Genomic DNA, 15,610 nt, shown 5'->3' on the forward strand with positions numbered 1-15,610 from the left:
TTCAATTTGCTTTCTAGAGGGCCGTCAGTGGGAGGTTTCCTCCCAAATTTTCCCTAAACCAGGAAACCCCGTTGGCTAAAACCAAGGGTGGATCACATCAAAAAATAAAAATATAGTTTGTTAAAAGGAAATAGTTTTCCAAAGGAAAATTTTGTTATGAAACATATCTTCTGTGTTTTTAACTTTAAATTTTCAAAGCTAGAAACATAATGAATTACCCATGCAGGTTTAGGTTTCATTTCCTTTTTCAGGGTTATTTTGGTGATTTTTTTTTGTTGTTGTTGTTAGATTTCTTTTTTTCTTTTTTTCTTTGTCTGGAGATGGGGGAATAAGAATTTTTGCTTGTTTGCTATTCTCATTTTGAAACTATAATAGTCACAATAGTTTCATAGCCTCTGGAAAATGTTAGCAGTTTTCCCTTGAAATTTATGTTAGAATAGATCTAGCCTGAGGGAAATTTAGAATACTGTAGCTAGTTTAAGTACCTTGAGAACAGCTCCTTTATGGCATGTGTGCAGGACAGGTGTAGAGTTACAGAAATAAGTCATGGATCTTTGACTGGAGAAGTTCATATTGTGAAAGATATCTGTGTTGAAAAACAAGCTGGAAATGCAAAAGAAGAAATTCTCTTTGTAAGAGAAGTACAATTGAAAAACCAAATCTCAAGAACCCAAATTAACAAAGGTTAATTTAAAAACAGAATCTTGAGAAATCATTGGCTGAGAAGACAATGTTGAATGTTGAAACCCTATTTCCCCCCTTTTTGCTCATGTTCTCATCACAGCTTTTATAATAACTTGCCTCAGACTATGAAAACTGAAGTTCAAAGTAAGCTTTCTAATTTATACCACACAAGGCCCCACAGTGAATTCACAGTTCCATATTCATGAAGACTAAGTTTTGAGGGCGTTGTGTCTAATCTTGAATGAAGCCATGCAGCATCACAATACATTTAAGAATTATTTTTACTCACATCACAGCCTACAGGAATCACAGAATCATAGAATGTTAAAAGTTAGAATGAGCCTTAAATACATCTCCCAACAGACCAGATTGCTCAAAGCCCCATCCAATCTGGCCTATGAACACTTCCAGGGACAGGACAACAACAGATTTTCTGGGCAACCTCTTCCAGTATCTAACCACCTTCACAATAAAAAATTTCTTCCTAATATCCAGCCTAAATTTACCCTTTCCCTTTGTACCCATTATTTGACACTCTACTCAGTAGGTCCTTGAAGAGGCAAAAGTCTGATCTCCTGAAGTCCAGGGCAGCGAGCTTGCTGTGTGCCCTCCTTGGTGCCCTGGGGATCTCCAACCCATTTTATGAACATTTTATGTTCACTGAGCAGAAAACAAACATTTTATGTCACTTTAAAGTGAACATTTTATGGTCACTGCAGCCAAAGCTGCCTTGGAGTTCTGTGCTCCCCACCTGCCTCTCCATGGTGATGAGCACCACAGAACGATAACCAAAATATTACAAGAGAATGATGAACACAATGAGAATGATATTAAAGCTCGACATTCTGGACAATGGATGAATTTCTGCTTGTTTAATTTTTCTGTTGTACTGAACAGGCCCTTGATGTAACTGTTCAAGAGTTGTGTGCTCCAGAGCTGCCTTGGCTGTGAGCATCTTCACATACATCTGCCAGTGCAAGCAAGCTACAAGACTTGGACTAATGGACTAATCAAGGATGTCAGGAAGCAGGAAAATCTGCCATCAGCTTTTCCCTGCATATTATCCCTTAAGCTGTTTTAAATAACATCCCCCATCTCCTATAATGAGAGCCAAAGCAGCCTCAATTTTTTCATGCCCAGCTGAAAATTCAACCTTTCTCTATTGCAACAAGTGGTGGTTCATGCATCCTCTTTCCAAATTGGAGGTAGCCATAGGCCTGAGTGTTTACCTTGTTTTTTACCTAATCTGCATTTGTTTTTTACCTAATCTGCATCAGTTGCTGTGCAGCGAGTCCCAAGGACTTTGTTGAGTAATACAGTAAAAGGAAGGGTTACTCTTTATGATTTATGCTTTCCACAGATTAAATACTACATGAGATACAACCAAATGAGTTTTACTATCTTTATTTTAATTATGTGCAATTAAATCTGTTCTATCAGAATTACAGTGTTTCTTGAAATTATTCTCCCCAGTTAGTGTAATGACTTTACTACTTTCTGGAGAGCAAAACTAAAAAATAAAGAACCTAAGCAAAAGAACAAATAAATAAATAAATAAGGCTAGCCTGAGGTATAACCTTTTCTTGATGCATATCAAAAATAGGAATAGTTTTGGGTTTTTTTAAATTATTAAATATTTATTAAGTTTTGCTTCTTTTAATGAAGAAATTACTGGTGTAGTCACAAATGATAATCACTGGACTCCATGTTGTTCTACTGAATGTAGAAATATTGCAACAAATAATGAAGGGAAGTTGATGTATTGATAGGCTTTTGTTTGAAGTTGCATCTATGTGAATATCGTCAAGCTATCCTGACCCAATATAATAAGACTGAGCTGAATGAATTCTCTAAAATAGGAATTTAATGTTAGTTTAACAAGGAACTGACCAGAAAGTCATCACTTACTGCATGTCAGCAGGATGAGATTACAGGAGAGATGAAAAATGTGAACTGACCTATAAGAAATATTTGTAATCTAGATGAAGAATAAGGCATCAGGTTGAAGCAAATGCTGTTCCTGTGAGACAAGACCAAAGCATCCCCAGCATGTGGCACTTGCCCCTCTGTCCTTGACTGTAGAGAGAGAGAAAGCAGGATTGTCACCTTTTCACCAAGACACTTCACCTGGGTTCTCTGTGCCCCAAATCATCACACCAAAACTTTCCTTTCTGCCCAAGGAATAAAGCACAAGCAGGGTTTTATGGCAGCGCTATCAAAAAGTTCTCACATCCTCCCTCCAAGCAAGTTCATGTAAATCTGGGTACTATAATTTAGCTTAAATTCTGGGCTTTTTTTACATGCTGAACTTGGTGGCATTTGGGAAAAATGCAATCTCATATTCATCCACTGTGCATTGATAGAAAGTGATAGGCATGCATTAGTCTTGACAGCCAGCTCTGAATAACTGAAAGCTGTGTACAAAAAAGTTGGATCCTTGCCATAGATTAAATAGATACTGTGCATAGATTGATAGGTACAGATTTTCTTTTTGAGGAACAAAAAATAAACAACAAAAAAAGGTGGCTTACCCAAGAACAGTATGTGGGATGAATTGGTGACAGAAGCCAGCTTAAAGTAAAAAAAAATAAAACCCCAACACACAACTTTGAAAGTTCCCATGTTTCTACATGCAAAATCCTGACATCTTTCCCTTGAAGGGTTGATTCATTTTATAATACATCTCTTCACAATGTCTCTGAACTTTTAGGAATACTGATGAGATGTCTGAGAGTTAAAACAAAAACAATGTGGCTGCAAATATTTTTCAGATTATTTTTACTTGTGAGAGGGATGGATGGGATAATGCTATTAAAAAAAAAAAGCAGTAAGTAAATCAGGTATAGAAACAAACTGCAATTTTGATTTTATAAAGACAAATTATGACATGGGTGAAATCAATAAATGAGAAAATGTGATGCTTTTGAAACACTGGCTTGTTCTCTGGCTACAGTGGAACCTACAGAGAGAGGGGACAGTTTTTCTCTGGCAGTGTGGAGCAATAGCTGAGCAAATATTTGATCACTTTTGGCCATCTCCTTTTGAATAGTGATGTGCAAGGCATTCTACCCTCAAACTTGAAGGCTTCTTGTCTTCCAAAATGGCCAGAAACTCTTCTTCTCACTCCAGTTCTGTATGTTGACTTGATGACACAAGCTTTTCCTCACTTTTCATATATTTATGTTTGATTTGCTACAGATACCTTTCTCCCACTGCAAAGTCACACTGAGCTGAAATAGAGGCAAGCACTAACATCTTCTTTCACGTAGCTGATAGTGTAAGGGTACAAAGCAGCTGGGGGATGAAAAATGTGACATGGTACTCTTGGTAGTGTATCCTCACAGGAAATGTGCCAAGTCACCTTCTGTGCCAATTGATGCTCCATGAGTGAAATAAAAAAGGAAGCACATGACAAGGGTGTAGGGAGCAAATAGAGGGGACTCATACTGGGTTTGTTCATGCTCTGGGTGAGGGGTGGTTCTGTCCCTGCATCCATTGCATTTTCCATCTCTTGCATTCGAAGAGGAGATGGAGCAGCAAGTTCCAGAGCAGGCAAGGCACGTTCCTGTTTGTGTTTGTGCACAGTGAACATGTCACATTGAAACAACAGCCCTGAAAGCTCCCGGGGAGCTCTGTGTGTGCCCAGGAATGCTGCAACTCTGAGCTGTGGAGGAGGAGGAACACAACCTGCAGTGCCTGCTCTGCAAACCCTCTGTGGGACATTCCCTCGTGGTCCTCAAGCAGATAATTGATTGCATGACATTGCTTGCCTTTGTTTCTAACTGGGGGAAATAAAAGGAAGGGAAAGAATAAATAATGTAAGGCATAAAAGTGGACTGACATCCAAAAACCATAAACACATGTGACACTACAACACTGGGAAACATCCTCATTAAATGTATTGCAATGTATTTTTTATGCTCTGTGGATTTGACCCATTATATTTATAATAAAGAGTGTGATAATGTTCTTTCCCAGATATGGGATTGCTGCAACTGCTCTGGCATCACCCCACTGTGACAGCTCCCAAGGGTTTTAAATAGTGACTGCAGCTTTGAGGAGCACATGAATACATGAGTACTTCTTGTGGGCTAACACCACCAAGGGGCCTGCAGCTTGCCTGCAGCAACAGCCATGTTCCCCTAGGGAGGTTGTGATTTTGGGAGACACTCCTTTTCTCTGGGAAGATCTCCTGGGTTAGAAATAATCTGGATTACTTCTATTAAGGGATTTTGTCTCCCAGGTATAGTTGAGATGAAGCATTAGTTATACCTAAGCAATACCCATCAATAAGTTTGGGCTGTGGGATGCACAGTTTTAATTTAATTGTACCTTCTTAATTGAGTTTCTATTTGTAACTATAGCTCTAAATCTTAACAGACATATTTTTAGTAAGAGATCATTTTCTTTTCTGAAGAAATTTCTCTAAGATATGCAAAAATAAGCACCCTTATTAATTTGAAAAAAGTTTGCAAGAAGCCTAGAAAGAGTTTATTTCTGCTGATGTTGATAAATAGTTCATCAGGACATGAAGGACAGCAGAGAACAAAGTTTTCTGATCTGCAGAGACTGGAATAAAGGGAAAAAAACCCCATTAACATAGCTTATGTTATTACAGCTGGGGAAACCCATGATGATCTCTTCTTAATGACTTGTAGATCCTAGATGTTTGGGATGGCATTTTATTTTTGGTGATGGCTTGTGTCCCTTCATCCCTAGTGCAATAGATATGTTGGATATGGATATGATAAGAAATGCATATGGACCTCTTGCCTTTTATAAAAATAAAATACCATTTACATATCAAGATAATTTTTTTATTGCCTATATTAAAACACTTGGGGAGTAAAACATGCCTTCTAGATATTTTCACACGGGGAACTCATGCTCTGCTCAATTCTTGGTATGCGAAATAAAATGTCCACACAAAGTAATAAAAATTCCAAATTGCTATTTTCCCCCTTGGCACACGTAGCAATTAGTGTCTGATTTAACATTCTTTTTCTATAAAGGTGTTTATGTCAACTGAGCTGGATCTTTTTCAAGTACTGGTTTCTCTGCTTCTTGTTCGACTCTACATGAAACCCCAAAACACATTAATCTCTTCAGCAGGATCCTTGAATTAGAAATATTTAGTATTTAAAAACCCAGAGGACTGAAGGTGAATCTTTCTGATGAAAAAGATTTTTTTTTTGTATTTTGCTTTAGTATTGTACACATCTTGATTATGCACCTGTAGCTATATGGCCATTCCCAAGCACTTTGGATTATAATTATTGTTGCACTTTTTTGGGTATTTTGTTATGTGGGAATTTTATTGTAAATAGGATATCTTTTCTTCTGCACAGAAGGTGTATTTCTCCTTGGAATTGTGTTGGAGCATCACAGGACTCTCCAAGATGAGCTACATGGAAAAAGAGATGTATTTCAAGGGTATGATTAGTTCTTTTGGAAGAGATGCTAAATTCTTTTTGCTGTGTCTGTCTTTATAGCAATGGGAACACTGGTTTAGGACACTGTACACAAACATAGCACTTGGGACGACTCCTAGCAAAACATCCAAGAGAGACTCAGATCTCATAACTTTCAATCTGTCTCTCAAATTCACGGAGAAATCAAGATAAAAAGTATTGCAAGGAAGCTTTTTTTGGGACAGAGTTTTTTGGGGACATCTCTGCAGGTCTCTCCCTGTTACCCGTCTTCTTGCCCACTTGCCAAAGAGGGAATTTAACAACAGCAACCATCAGGCTTTTCTGTTTGCTGCCTGTGGCACTGGTAGCCAGCCTTGCCTTGTGCTTTGGTCTTCCTGAGCAGCCAGTGGAGGAAGCCCTGCAAGCTTGAACTAATTGTGCTGAAGAATACACCTGATTCTCTGTGACAGCTTACAAGATACAGGGGTCAGATTCCCTGATTGTTCAGTGAGGGAGGGGAGTGGAAAATAACTCTGTCCATCTGTCAGCCTCACTGGAACCATCTGAGAAACCTCGCAGATTGCTTCCCCTTTGTCCTTCTCTTACAGGGTTTCCCATGGGAAAAGGAAAATCTAGCCCAAAATCCATGGATAACTTTTTTCCATTAACTTTTCTGGTTTTCATTATCCGGTAATTGATAATAAACACCTAATAAAAGTTTTTCACATTCTTTCACAATTTCTTTGCCAAAGCAGAAAGGAGCAGAAAACTTAATAGTGAAGGGATAGGACGTTGCAAGGGGATTTTTATATATATATAAACAAAGGCTGCTTCCATATAAGGATAAGAAGATTAAATTTCTTTAATAGCTGGGGGAAGGCTTGCTTGCTTTAAATAACTATAGAAACTTCCTTTGTGGTGCAGCATTCCAGAGCGAGGCCACATAATCTCCTGGTGCATGTAAATTGCTGTGTGAATTATGTTCCAGTTATGAATTTAGAACTTAACTGTGACTGACTCTAAAGGGAGGAAAAGCTCTCACTTCACACAGCTATGGAAGAATTACCAGGACCTTTAGCACTGGAACTTGACATGAGTATTGGCAATGTCAAATACTTGGATTGTTCTCAAAACAAAATGCTGGAGAAATGGAGTTTTTTCTGCCTTTCCATGTGTCAGCCCATGTAGATGGAAATATGATGGATTCCAAAGAGCATTACCCCCCAAAAAAGTCTGAATTTCTCCTGCTGGCCCTTCCTAATCATGATGGGAGTCTCAGGGGTGTGTGCCTGGTTGATTAAGCTGGTGGCTGCAGTGTCTCTTTTTCCCCCAGGACACTGTGCACATATCCCACATTCTCCCAAAGACTAAGCCTGGAGGGGTGGTTTATTACTTGGCAATTAGCAATTCATTAAAGTAATATCGTAATAGCTGAGATAAATATTTTGATAATAACTTCATTTTACATTTTTCATCTTCATTTCTCATCTGAGTGATCAGAAGGTTTGAGTGGTTCTTGTTTCTTTAGTTAAGTATATGTAAACAATTAATGTAGTTTTGGTGGGATACAGCCTTTAGCAGTGTGGAGTTAGTCTATGAAAGTACAGGTGCTGCAGCTTCTGAACACACAGTTTCTGATACAACTTCAAAAAAGAACTAAATTTAGAAATATGGAACCTAGTACTTCAAATTCAGCAGAAAATAGTTCCGAAGAAAGTACCAAGTACCTAATTCAAACATATATCAAAAGCACATCTGTGCTTTATGATGCTTTGAAAATAAACATTCATTGCTGATGATTGGAAGAAATCTAATGTCTCTTCCCTTTTAGAAGCAGTGTGTTCTGAACCATCTGCTGTGTCCTCTATGCAGATCTACGAAACACTTAGAAAATGAAAAAATTGGAAAAATTGGACATGGGCAGAGAAATCTGTTAGATTTTCAGATAAAACTGAAAAGTGTAAAATCTTATTCAAAATATGAACTAAAATGAAAAAGACATAAAGAAATTACTGTAGCTCACTAAATCTCTATTTTACAGTGAGATTTATGGCCTTACTATTTATGATAGTAAATTTTCTCATTTTAATATCTAAAAATATTCCCTGTTATATCATTAAGGCTAATTGAACCCTTGTCTCAGTTCATTTGTGCAGCAGCTGACAGGAAGACTTTTGTACTCATTTTTGGTGTCCATTACAGGATCCATTTGGACACCCATAGGTGTGCTTATGAGCATTTTTGTAAGACTTGAAGTGGGTTTTACTGTGTGCATGTTGTAGGAGGCAGGATTTCACATAATTTAAGCTATAAAGAGGGGAAAAATGTGTACCATTAAGATTGCAACCACTTTGTAACCTTGTCCCTGCAAATGGGAAATAATCCTTTTCATTAACTGTAGCTCATACAGTTTCAGTGCACTGTATCACCTTAGCTGAATTCTGACTGTAAACTCCAGATATCAGTGGGATGGAATGCTATTCTAGATTTCTTTATCTATGCCAAATGTTTGCCCCAAGTATAATTTCTCCCTAGAGTTTCTCTGTGTGTCTTGGCTGCATACCATAAGCAATTTTACTGGATGTTTTCGAGACCTGTCCAGCTGAGTCAATTCAAGTTGTGCTTTGTCTTCAATAGAAGAAGGAACTAGTCCTAAATGAAAAGGCTTTCCCCTGTTTGGAGACTTTTGCAGGATTACATTATCATTTTGTTCAGCTGAGGTCTGGCATATGCAGGTCACTTCAGGATATTTTCATGCTTGGGACCAGATGGAAAATGTCTTTTGCAATCAACAAAAAGATTCCATTGTTGACATTTCAAATTTTTTTCTACAACTGTAACTGATTTGCTTTCTACAACATTTAACAGTGTCCAGAAATGATTACAAATACTTTGCAATGAGATTACTTTCATGGCTCAGAGGGTATGCAGTGTCATAGAAATTCACTTTATTTTGGCATGTTTAGGTTCAGCTTGAGCAGAATCTGTTGCTTGGCTAGCTTAACTGATACATTATTTGACTTCCATGTGGAATAACTTCATGGTTGTTCAGTCCACTAATGAATCTATCTGAAAAACCTAATCATATCCTGGTAATTGGATTTCTCTCACAAACTCTTCCCTTCTTCACAAAATAATTAAGTTATGTGACAGAAGGCTCTCATCCATGCAGACAAAGAATAGAGGAGCAAAGGTGGGTGGGGGAGCCCCCCAGTTCTTGGCAGAGGGATGAGCACCTTGATCTGGCCCCACACTCTGGAGGCAAGGCCCATCCCAGTATTCCAAAGGAAAGGATTCCCAGACCACTTTTGGGTGCTGCCTTTAAAGGGTAGTGAATGGGATGCAAGGGAAAACTTCTGGGGGGGATCACGAGGCACAGGTGTCTGGTGCCAGCACCTAGAGCAGCTGAGGGACTGTGCCAATGCCATTCCCAAAGTTACAGGAGCTCCAATCTACACTTATGGAAAGAAAAATCCTTCACAAACCCAAGGAAAATAGGTGGTTGCTTTGCTGGGAATCTCACCATATACTTGAGTAGACATAATGCTAAGAAACACGGGCCCAGGTAATAGAATTGATTCATGAATTGATTAAAATAAAGGTGTGTGGGGAGAATGGAGGGAATTACAAATTTATACAGTGTTTTAAGGTTTGCATATGGGAATCTTCCAGAATTGGCAGCTTCTAAATCTAAAAACACACAGATATTCTTATAAAGACACATATTTCAGAAATCTTCTTCCAGAAATAGGCAAAACAGTTGCTGTCTTTTTTTCTGACTGAGGTAGGAAACAACCACTGGCTTCACTATTCTGCAACATATGCCCAAATTGGTTGTCTCATTTCCAGAGTGAAAAAAAATATCTTCTGTTTATCAGCATTGTCTGCAGTTTCTAAAAAAAATAGCTAGTGTTTAAGTCTAAATCAACAAGAGTTTAACATTCTTATTAATCAAAATCTGGATGTACAGAGAGACACTGTGTCAGGATTTTCTCTACTTTAAAGAATAGGTAAAAATTTGCAGCAGATGCACTTGAGAGATCAGGATATTAGTTTCCATGTAAGAGATCCTTCTGTTTTGTAACCCAGGTATGTAGGTTTGAGATTTTTCAAGATGAGTCCTGTGCCTTCCACTGTCAATGGCACAAAAGAAAGGAATAGAGGACGTCCTTACATCCTTCTGCTTTCCAGAAGACAAATGAATCCAACAGGACAAAGTCATCTTCATACTCAATGTACATAATTCATTTGTCCATAATTTATCTAAACTCTGTAGTAGTGGCATAATGTTTAATGAAACTGGAAAAAAAAAAAAGAAAAGAAAAAAAAAAGAAAAAAACACCAAAACCCCCCTCTAAAAGCCTAAATAGTTTTATTTTTAAAAGCCAGGTTTTGAGAATGTAGCATTTTGAATTGTTTCAAGAACCAGATTGCAGTTACCACTGCAGAGGTAATTTTGCCTTACAGCACCAAGTGAGGCTCAGCCATCAGGACCAGGGCTGCAGGTTCCTCAAAAATTCCTCAAAAGTGTTTTTCCCCACATGAAAAAGATCTCACTAAAACATTATCTAATTATTTGAAAACGTCTGGAAATTAGGGCATAAATCACTGTAGTGCATTGCTACATACAAGGGTTTAAACACTTTTTTGTTATTGCTCAAGTTTCCAAGAGTTTGTATGAGAATCTTCCACAGCCACATGCCTCAGATGTGAGATATTTCACAAGCTGCAAGTGAGGGATGATTCTTCTCTGAAAGATGGTCAAGAGAGGGTGAGGAGCACAGAACTGGTTTTGGGAAAAGCGTGACGTGGCCAAGTCATTCCAGAAAACAGTGTATTTGGAGCTTAATAAAGGATTGGTGATTTTATTTTTTTCTGGAGAGAAAGTGTCAGGGTGCCTTTGGTGATCGCTGACTTGAAATTTTTTTCTTAACTTGCTCTTGGAGCATTGTGATGCTTCTCTTTGGAACTGGGCAGGTGATATTGGCACAGCAGTTCCGTGACTTATCACACTAAATTCAGCTTGTTATGAAGGGATAATTATATTTACTTATATGGCCTGAGACATTTTTATGTTACCTTTTAAAGCTTGATTGCTCTTGAGTTTTATTTATATTTAACAAATGAAATGTCTGAGTACTACATATTCAGTTGTGTTATTTTCCTGCTTATATTCTAAGATGAAAGAACCAAGGAAGCTGGAAGTTTGATTGTAATGTCAGTGAGATGTTTGCTCTGAATCAGCGAGTTACACACCTGCAGTAATGTATTTAGTGTTGATCCTTGGCGTGTATGTCAGATTATAATCCTGAGATTACTTTTGATGAGAAAAAACAACTTTGGCAGTGACTGGGAGTTCGGTTATATGGTTGAAAATATAATTTTAATTATTTACATTCATTTTTTAAAAGTGTGCTTATCCCTAAGGCTTTTCATTCAGGTGACCCTCACATATGACTGAGCACAACACTGGCAACAGCCTGTGGCCACAGAGGTAATAATGCTGCCTCTTTTTTTTTTTGTTGTGTGAATTTTGATCTACTCAGAGGAGAGTGCCTTAAGTTATGGAGGATTTGGAATCCCTAATGAAAGGAAAATCTGGTTTAGCTGTCCTCAGAAATTTACTTTAGGAGACAAAAGGAGTAACAGAGGCTTAATTTGTAGTCAAGATTATTTTATGCCTCCCTAGATAAGCTGTAAAATATTTATACAGCAGATTTCTGCTTTCTGTGGCAATAAGTTTTCCATAAATATATGAATGTATGCAGTTGTACACCACCTTGTTAGTAGATGTCCCCAAGCTCGGACTAACCTGAGCTGGCACATCCAGGGGACACAGTGCTCTGCCAAGAAGATATGAGCCCGATTTCTCAAAGCTGTGTAAAGCCTGAAGTAGAAATTACAGATTTTAAATAGTAATAAACAGCTTGGGTGTTGTACAGCACAATGTCAGTGTGCCCAGATTCTGGTTTGAGGGATAGAACATCAGTCTTTTTAGAACATATCATCATGTGTCCTGGCCTAGAGCTGGTATGCCCATCTCCTCTGACTGTCTGCTGCAAACTAATGTCAGATATGAAAAGCAGTCAACAGAACAGACAGGGATACAACTTAAAAAGTGTCACACGAAGTTGCAAAATAAAAAAAACAAAACAAAAAACAAACTTTTCCAACAAGGGGAGGAAATATTTTAAATGCACGAATACCTTGTTTTGTTTTGTTTTGTTTTGTTTTTTAAATTTTTTAAGGCTCAGTGTATTTCTATTTATTTACTCTCCCATCCTTCTCCAAGATATGCCTCTCTTCTGGAAGATTTCATTCCATAACAGTCCTCTAATAAGTAGGAAAATGGCAACAAATTAAGTATCATAATTTGTTCCTCAAGGCAGGCGAAAAAGTAGAGCTGGAGGCTTACCATCCACTCTCTGCAACATATTAAACAAATTGTAGAATAAAGGTACTTGAAGTTTCTTACAAAAATCTTGTTAAAGTGACACTGGTCTCTAATTCTATCAAATTGGATTTTTAAAATCTCAAACAAGAATATTTTTATTTAGGATAGAAAACTGTATATTGTAAATTTACATGGAGTATGTAAGCAACACGTAAAGCTTAACACTTTCACCATTACTACATTGTTTGGCAATGAGTATACAAAAATATATATATAATTCTGGATTTGCAATATTTTCCTTAAACCCTATTTTGTTTTGACCAAATATGTGCCATGGAAAAAAAAGATTATTTAATGTATAGTCTTTTTCAGACACTTTTGCAGTAACATTTATAGCTTTCATTTATGTAAGCTCTTATACTGTGTAATAACTTTGACATTTCCAAGTTTAAAAATGAGATTTTGCAATAGTTTGTTCTTCCCTATGGAAAAAAAACTGGGACTAGAAATTTGGACAAAATGTGATTAAAAACCTTTTATTTTTTCCTTTTTAATCTAGGTAAGGGTTTCTCTTAATCCTGATGCAATGACATATAAAAGTGTGTGCATGTTCTGAGATGGTAAAGCCTTCTACATAATGAATTACTGGGACACAATTCAATTACGTGCTTTTCACCAACTAATTCTGAGTGCAATCACTCCAGCTAGGTTATGATTGCTGGATGAGCTGGATGGAGCTTGAGTGACCCTGGCTGTCAGATAAACTGCTTGAGGATAAAAAAAAAAAAATAAAAAATCTTGGAGTGTGGAAGCAGGAGCACGATCATCACTCTGCAGCCTGCCTCCATGTTTTGACGTTGCTCTCAAATAGTGTTGGATCACTTCCAGGAGCAAAACAGTACAACAGCTGGTCCCAATTACTCTAACTACAGTGTGTCTACAAGCACAAATGGCCAGTTTTCTAATTTGGCTCTCTGGTTTAATGAATTAGTTATTTAATAATTTGACAGGAATCCTAGTGTTGTGTTTAGCTGCTCGCTTCTGTTTAATCTTCTCGTTGTGGCTGTGTTCATACAGTCCTGCTGCAATCACTGGCTGCTATTGTGAGTTATGTAGATGAGAAAGCAAAATACACTGGCAACAGACAGCATGCAGTTGTTGTTATTTTACCTCAAAAGGCCTACAAGCTGAAAATCTATTACTTGAAAAGTTATTTTGCTAACATGAGTTATCACTTAGTACTGGTAAGGATCCAGAATTTTGATCATCTTATTCTCGTCTCTCAGAAATTTTAAATTAAAAATTAACATTTGAAAGACCCACATTCTACTTACTCTTACACATTCATCTGCTTCACAGGATGTATTTTCAGAGGCTTCTGGAGAGTTGAAGAAAGATGTACCTGTATGAGCACAAAGGGAGCTTACTCATGCAGGTGGTGTGGAATGATGCTCAGCTGTCACAGTGGGATAAGGAAGCATCAGCGTCTGCACAAATGAGAAAAGGTGCACATGCTATGAGCACACAGCATAAATCTGCAAAGAAGTGGTCCCAAATATATTGAGAATTAGAATATTCACCTATTTTCTCTCGACACTTTGCTTCTGATAAATCACCAAGAGGTTATAGTTACCAAGCAACCAAAACCTGCTAATTCATAGTGCAAGATTATGAATTCCTGCTGACTGGTAAGGAGGAGTAGGAATTGAAGGATGCAGCTTGGAGAGAGTGAGGGAGAAAAACTGTTTTGAAATGAGATTTTTTTTTTTTTTTTTAAGTGTCACAGTAGTATCAAAGGAAGCAGCCAATTCACATTCCTTTTGCATTGTGTTGCAATGAGAACATGCTTCTTCAAGAAGGCCCCAGAGATTCTCTGACTACAAAAAGCCTTGAGGGAACTGAAAGTGGGGTGGGGAGGGGTGTTTATCTGCTTAATATCTTCTGCAGCCTGGGATCCGGGTGGGTTCCTGCTCCTCCAGTACCATAAAGTGAGGAAAACAGAGCAGGAAAGGTGAGAATCGTGCTGGGGCTGAACAAGACTTTTACTGGATTAAACTGGTTTGACACCTATTGCTGACTGGGGACTTTGCCTGTAAAATATCAAAATTCACTTGAACCTTAGGGATTTTGAGATGAAAGATTGAAATAGGTGGACAATATGACATCATGGCTTCGTGACATGTAGTTCTTGTGCTGAAGTTCACAAAATGTCATTTGAATGACGAAGATTGAATTCAGTGTCTCTTCATTTTAGAGATAACTGGAAAGATGTGCAGTGTGAAAGTCAGATTTGGTGCAAACTATGAGCTGGAAGCACAGCAAAGTCAACGGTAAACAGAATAATAGACCACATTACAATCCAAAAATCACTGAGGACTGGTTGCAATAAGGAAGAAAATTATTTTATCAGCAACAACTTTTTTCTCTAAAGAAAATACATAGTCTCTCTAAATAGGCCACACTGCTGCTGCTACTACTACTACTACTACTACTATTACTATTACTACTACTACTAAACAGATTGCCAGCAGTAAAAATGAGCAATTATTCCCATCATAAAATCGGGACAAATTTTTTCTTTATTTCCAATCTTCTGAAAATAGGTGCAGATAATTTCAAATTCCTTTCTCTAGTGCTCAGTGAAAAACAAATATTGACCATTTAACTTGAAATAGCTATAGATTATGGAGGTATTCAAGACCAGGCTGGACTGGGGCTATGAGTAAAGTGGTCTAGTGGAAGGTATCTCTGCTGTCAGAGACTAAAATGTTTCATGCCTTAAATATTTTTATGAAGGAATTTTGCCCATTGCAGCAGAAACTGTATAAAGATATTAAAGGTATTAATTCATTGGATTCTGTGTGTTTTGGGGGGACTCTCACCACCAAGAAGACCAGCTGGAGAGGATCAGTGGGACATCACTGGGATCCATGGAGTGGTGATACTTTCTTCAATCTGTTTCTGTCACTCTCTTTCTGCCCTCATCTTTTTTCTATTTTTTTTTTCTGTTCCTTTTTCTCTCTTTTTTCTCTCTCCCCCTTTAATATTTATTATCAGATAAAAAACATGCTATTGACTTTGGCAGATGCTCCCATTTGCACCTTAATTCAGGCAGAGGCAT

At 37.7% G+C, this 15,610-nt stretch overlaps 1 long non-coding RNA gene across 2 annotated transcripts in view; it reads right to left on the reverse strand.

Annotated features, from left to right (window-relative positions):
- The window catches only part of LOC148224058 (uncharacterized), a 38,493-nt gene extending 24,311 nt beyond the window's left edge, over nt 1-14,182 (reverse strand). For both annotated transcript variants that reach the window (XR_015803385.1, XR_015803386.1), the window contains exons 1-2: nt 14,070-14,182; nt 13,824-13,976 (exon numbers count right to left, since the gene is read on the reverse strand). This is a non-coding gene — a long non-coding RNA (uncharacterized LOC148224058). The remainder of the gene's footprint in view (nt 1-13,823; nt 13,977-14,069) is intronic.
- Nucleotides 14,183-15,610: the final 1,428 nt, after the last annotated feature.

This window comes from Sturnus vulgaris, chromosome 4, assembly GCF_052056855.1.
Source record: "Sturnus vulgaris isolate bStuVul1 chromosome 4, bStuVul1.hap1, whole genome shotgun sequence".
Taxonomy (NCBI): Eukaryota; Metazoa; Chordata; class Aves; order Passeriformes; family Sturnidae; genus Sturnus; species Sturnus vulgaris.